Here is a 6,841-nt window from a genome sequence, read left to right on the forward strand (position 1 = left end):
CTGGTGGGTTAGAGCAGGGGGGCTGGGAGCCAGGACTCCTGGGTTCTCTCCGTGGGACTGGGAGCAGGGGGGACTGGGAGCCAGGACTCCTGGGTTCTCTCCGTGGGACTGGGAGCAGGGGGGACTGAGAGCCAGGACTCCTGGGTTCTCTCCCCAGCTCTGGGAGAGGAGAACGGTCTCATGGGTTAGCGCAGGGAGGCTCACGTGAAATCATGCCGCCAACACCAAGTCATGTGTCTATGGGTAGCAAAATACCTGTGTCCCCAAACCCTGCACTGGACAGGAAGGGGTTAAAGGACAGCTGTGGCTTTAATTAATCCTGATCAGTAATTAAGGGCTGGGGAGGGATAGCTCAGTGGTTTGAGCATTAGCTTGCTAAACTCCACGTTGTGAGTTTAATCCTTGGGGGGACCATTTGGGGATTGGCCCTGCTTTGAGCAGGGGGTTGGGCTAGATAATTTCCTGAGGTCCCTTCTAACTGTAGTTATGAGCTATTATGATTGAAGAACTGACCTAGCTCCAAGGCCTTTGAGAAAGCCAGCACAGAGGGCTAGGAGGAGAATCCCACCACCAACCCTGGTCTAACAGCTAGATTTCTTCCATCTGCCTCAAAGCCGCTGCTGCCTTTTAGTGCAGCTCCAGAGAGTTCTGCTTTTTCCCCTGGCTGAGAACATGTCCGTGAATTCAAAAGCCCATGAAATGAACATCAAACCCGGATGTGGTGCGATGTCCCGGGTACCGGCATTGAAGAGGGAACCTGATGGAATCGGGTATTATAATTAAAAGGTGTATAAAAGGACAGGTGCAGGGTCCTGCACTTAGGACGGGAGAATCCCATGCACTGCTACGGGCTGGGGACCGACTGGCTAAGCGGCCGTTCTGCAGAAAAGGACCTGGGGGTTACAGTGAATGAGAAGCTGGATATGAGTCAGCAGGGTGCCCTTGTTGCCAAGAAGGCCAACGGCATATTGGGCTGCATTAGTAGGAGCATTGCCAGCAGATCGAGGGATGTGATTATTCCCCTCTACGCGTCCCTGGTGAGGCCACACCTGGAGTATTGTGTCCAGTTTTGGGTCCCCCACTACAGAAGAGTTGTGTACAAATTGGAGAGAGTCCAGCGGAGGGCAATGAAAATGATCACGGAGCTGGGGCACATGAGTTATGAGGTGAGGCTGAGGGAACTGGGATTGTTTAGCCTGCAGAAGAGAAGAGTGAGGGGGGATTTGATAGCAGCCTTCAGCTACCTGAAGGGGGGATCCAAAGAGGATGGAGCTCGGCTGTTCTCAGTGGTGGCAGATGACAGAACAAGGAGCAATGGTCTCAAGTTGCAGTGGGGGAGGTCTAGGTTGGATATTAGGAAACACTATTTCCCTAGGAGAGTGGTGAAGCACTGGAATGGGTTCCCTAGGGAGGTGGTGGAGTCTCCTTCCTTAGAGGTTTTTAAGGTCTGGCTTGACAAAGCCCTGGCTGGGAGGATTTAGTCGGGGATTGGTCCTGCTTTGAGCAGGGGGTTGGACGAGATCCCTCCTGAGGTCCCTTCCAACCCTGAGAGTCTCTGATTCTGTGGAGCACCCAGTATGTGACACCCTGCCATCTTCAGCACATTTGCTTCCCGAAACCCTGAATTCCCCTGGAAGTACGTAGACTGAGGTCTTGGGTCGGCCACCCTGGGAACCCTCGTGGTGACCCCAAGTACCTGCAGCTGTCTCTGTTTTCTAGCAATGCAGGTGGGTTTAAGGTTAGGGGTCCGTTTGTTTTGTTTGGCTGTAAATGTCCAAAACAAAAATTGGTTTGTGGTTTGGCCTGGGATTATTTTATTATTTTTCAGAACTGCCAGGGACCAAACTTTCCCAGCAGCCCACGGGCCTTGTTCTCTGCCAGTTTAGTCTCCCAAGGAGTTAGATATTTTTGCCTAGCTAAAATCTCTGGCTCAGATCAAGGCTAGCGAGGTGAAACTGACTAGCCAGGAAATCTGATCTAACAAACTCTGAAATCAGAACTCCAGAAAACAGGTTTCCTGCCAAGGCTGGATTACCCAGACTAAGCATGTGGTTAGGGCACCAGCAAAATTAGATTTTTTTTTTTAATTCGATGATTGGTTTTTTTTTGAAATATCAAATATCAAAGTAGTCATGATGGGAAAAATCAGAAGTTTGTTAGACTTCCTTACACTCCACTCCACCCCCGTTTTTCTGTTCTCTTTGTATTACTTATCCCCACCTAAAGCGGGGCGGGGGGGCGTCCTACCAACATAGATCGAAATAATGCGAGGAAATCAGATCCTGTCATGTACTGCAATAAATTTATGTTTCATTATTGATATATGCTTCTGAGTTATACGTACTTAATTCATTTTTTCTTATACATACAAATGCATGCATCCGGCGAAGTGGGGATTCACCCACGAAAGCTCATGCTTCAATACGTCTGTGTTGTCAGAGCGGTACCGGTGTGGTGCTCTGCTTTCTCCTTGCTGATATCACTCGGCTGCGTGCGTGAGTTCCCTCTGTGTGCTGCCCCAGCTCTGCAGATCGCTGACACAGCAGACCCGACGAGAATCCCCAATAACCACAGAGTCCAGTAAGATGCAAAGCCACGTCGGCTAGGTTTATTGCGACCTCGGACACCCGTGCAGGGTCCCCGTAGATTACTTAGTCTACCGGGCGTACTGCGAGAGAGTGCCTCTTGGCAAGGACCCGGCTTAGTGGCGGGACTTTCCGCTCCCCCTACGGCCGGACAAAGGCACCTCCCCAGGGATGCATTCTTATACACAGATACAAACAAGTTACACATCACACCTGACGTATTGAGGTACAACCTCTCTACGTAGCAAGTTACAACCCTTCTACGTATTAAGGCACCGCCTTCTAGCTTGTACATGTTGGTTCGATCAAAACAACTCTATCCATCATTTTACCCTTTTGCCCCTGTCATTGGGATGGGTCGGCCTGTCCTTCTGTTATCTAGGGAATGTTTCAGTATAGGGTGTTCTAGTGCTGTGTTTATGCTAGGTGAATATATGTTTATGCAGCATCAGCCCTTTTCGTGCCAGCTTCTGTGAGCAGGGCCTACCTCTGGCTCACAGCTTAACTTTGCTTTATGTTAGCAAAGTCTTGTCCATTACTTTAGTTCAGGCCTCAGGCCTCATACTGGGCCTTTATCAGGGCCTGCACTTACTACAGTCTGTTAGTCTAGAAGGTGCCACAGGACTCTGTGTCGCTTTTTATAGAAATAGTGTATGTTGTGTCATTTTTTTTTTAAAGCAACAAAGAATCCTGTGGCACCTTATAGACTAACAGACGTTCTGCAGCATGAGCTTTCGTGGGTGAATACCCACTTCTTCAGATGCAAGTCTTCACCCACGAAAGCTCATGCTGCAGAACGTCTGTTAGTCTATAAGGTGCCACAGGATTCTTTGTTGCTTTTACAGATCCAGACTAACACGGCTACCCCTCTGATTTTTTTTTAAGTGCAGATAACTGAGCTAAGAGGCAGGATGTTAAAGAATCCAGTTACTTTAGACATTTTTCTCTGCCTCAACACGCCGATGGGCAGTTCTTAAAACGTATTTGGGCAATGATCGTGTGTTGAAATCTCTTTCTAATACTCGCTACAGTGGCAACAGTCCCGCAAGCGAATCAGGAAAAAACAAGCAGTGCAACAGAAACAGCACTGAATCCTAGGCCACGTTTACACTTACCTGCTGGGTCGACGCGGCGAGTTCGACTGCTCGGAGTTCGAACTATCGCGTCTGATCTAGACGCGATAGTTCGAACTCCAGAAGCGCTAGTTCGAACTCCGGTACTCCACCGCGGCAGGAGGAGTTGCCGGAGTCGACCTTGGTGCCGCGGAGTTCGCTCGCGGCGTCTGATCGGTAGTGAGTCGAACTAGGGTAGTTCGAATTCAGCTACGTTATTCACGTAGCTGAATTCGCGTACCCTAGTTCGACCCCCGACCTTAGTGTAGACCAGGGCTTAGAGACAAATTTCACGTATCTACTTACTACGCTATAACTGATACACTTGAAGCTCATATGAAGAGGCGAGGTGAAGGATACAAAGAAGTATCAAGTTTCAGAGTAGCAGCCGTGTTAGTCTGTATCCGCAAAAAAAACAGGAGTACTTGTGGCACCTTAAAGACTAACAAATTTATTTAAGCATGAGCTTTCGTGAGCTACTGCTCACTTCACGAAAGCTCATGCTTAAATAAATTTGTTAGTCTTTAAGGTGCCACAAGTACTCCTGTTTTTTAAAGAAGTATCAAGTAGATTTGCTTTTCTAAACGATGTGGACTTATCTGACAAACACTATTCACAAGGTTCCCAAAGGCTAGTTGCCTCATACCCTGTTGACTAGAGCGTGAATCTCTGTGGAGAAGGACGGCAGGTCCGCTGTTATATGCGCGCCAAGTTTAATGAAACAGGAAACATGGAATTCAGTCACACTGATCTTCATGACACAATACTGAAAGACAGAATACACGGTGTCTTTCCAAATGTAGGGTCATAAACCGATAGTTACGGGTTAATGTCTCTTTTACCTGTAAAGGGTTAAGAAGCTCAGTAAATCTGGCTGACACCTGACCAGAGGACCAATAAGGGGATAAGATAAGGATTGGTAAGGCAAGAGCAGCCTTCTTACAGCTCAAGAACATCTGGAGCTCCAGAGAGCTGTCTTTGGCAATAAAGATTCGACTGTTCAACTCCAACGTGAAATCAGTCTTACTGTATGGAGCTGAAACCTGGAGGACAACCAAAACAACCACCAGGAAGATCCAGACCTTCATTAATAGCTGCCTCAGAAGGATTCTCCAGATCCGCTGGCCAGACACCATCAGTAACATCCACCTCTTGGAGAGGACCCATCAACTCCCAGCAGAGGAAGAAATTAGAAGGAGAAGGTGGGGCTGGATAGGACATACACTACGCAAGCAGCCAACCAACATCACCAGACAGGCACTGCAGTGGAACCCCCAAGGCAAGCGGAAAAGAGGCCGCCCAAGAAATACCTGGCGACGCGACCTTCAGGTTGATAGCAAAAAAATGGGCTATACCTGGAACCAGCTAGAGCGAATGGCCCAGGATAGAAGACTATGGAGATCTGTGGTTGGCGGCCCATACCCCGGTTGGGGTGACGGGCATGAATGATGAATGATGATGATGATACTTTCAAATCTTGGTGGAGGGAAGTCTTTTGTTTGTGCTCGTTGTTTGGGGGTTGTTCGCTCTTGGGACTAAGAGGGACCAGACATCCATCCAGGCTCTCCAAATCTTTCTGCATCAGTCTCTCATGTTTCAAACTTGTAAGTAATAGCCAGGCCAGGTGTGTTAGTCTTATTTTTGTTTTCTCAACTTGTAAATGTTCCTTTTTGCTAAGAGGATTTTGCCTCTGTTTGCTGTAACTTTGAACCTAAGGCTAGAGGGGGTTTCCTCTGGGCTCTATGAATCTGATTACCCTGTAAAGCTATTTTCCATCCTGATTTTACAGAGATGATTTTTACCTTTCTTTCTTTAATTAAAAGCTTTCTTTTTAAGAACCTGATTAATTTTTTCCTTGTGTTAAGATCCAAGGGGATTGGATCTGGACTCACCAGGAATTGGTGGGGGGATGATTAAATTCTCCTTGTGTTAAGATCCAAGGGGTTGGATCGGTGTTCACCAGGAACTTGGTGAAAAAGCCTCTCAAGGCTGCCCTGGCAGGGGAAGGTTTTGGGGGGACAGAAAGTGATCCAGACACTGAAATTTCTGGCTGGTGGCAGCGTTAACAGATCTAAGCTACTAATTAGGCTTAGAAGTGTCCATGCAGGTCCCCACATCTGTACCCTAAAGTTCAGAGTGGGGGAGAAACCTTAACATGTAGAGATCACACTATGTATTTTTCTAACATTGATGATACTAACTGCTCCGCAGAACGCTCTTTTTCTCAGCTGAAAGGGCTAAGAAACCCTCAGAGAACAACAGTGCGCCAGGACAGACATGATTCACTTTCCCTGTTGTGTATGGAAGCGGACATGCTTCGTCGAGTCAGCTTCGATGAACTTATTCAGAATTTTGCAATCAGAAGATCTAGAAAGAAGCTACTTTAATGTCAACATACATGTAAAGTTTTGTGTCATTTCGAAAAATAAAACGTTATTTTACGGTATAGTATTGTTTTTATTTTGAATTACATATAGGGGGCACCATAATCTTTTCAGTGCTTAAGGTCTCAATCCGGCCCTGTTTCCTCCCCAAACTTTCCAGGAAAATACCACCCTGGCCTACGCACCCCCATATGAAATGGGATGCGTGAATGCTTGGGGACAGCCACCCTTAGCTTGTTTGCAGGGCCGAAACTATGCATGTGCCTGTGACTTCAGAGGGAAGGTGGCTGGAGAAAGACAACCCAGGACCTGGAGGGTGGGTGGGGAGCTGGAAGCCGGCTACCTATGCTCAATGCTGCTCCCTGGAAAAAAAAGATCTTGCCAGAGGTAAAACCAATGCAGGATGTAAGAATATAAGAACGGCCAGACTGGGTCAGACCAAAGGTCCATGTCTTGTCCTGTCTTCCGACAGTGGCCAATGCCAGGTGCTTCCGCGGGAATGAACAGAACAGGGCAATTACAGAGTGATCCATCCCATCGCCCATTCCCAGCTGCTAGCAAACCCACTCTGATTGCAAACGCACCTGCAGGTCCCTGCAGGGTGCAATGTCCCTGAAATAACTAAAGGCAAATCTCATAAGGCCGGCAGTCTAATATTAACTAGCAACGGTGGGTTGTATCAGTAGGACAAACGGTGCCATGGAAGGGAAAGGGCGACACCTTGAGGTGTCACCGAAAAGCCGCATCTTATTAAGATTCG

Source organism: Mauremys reevesii, linkage group 14, assembly GCF_016161935.1.
Source record: "Mauremys reevesii isolate NIE-2019 linkage group 14, ASM1616193v1, whole genome shotgun sequence".
Lineage (NCBI taxonomy): Eukaryota > Metazoa > Chordata > Testudines > Geoemydidae > Mauremys > Mauremys reevesii.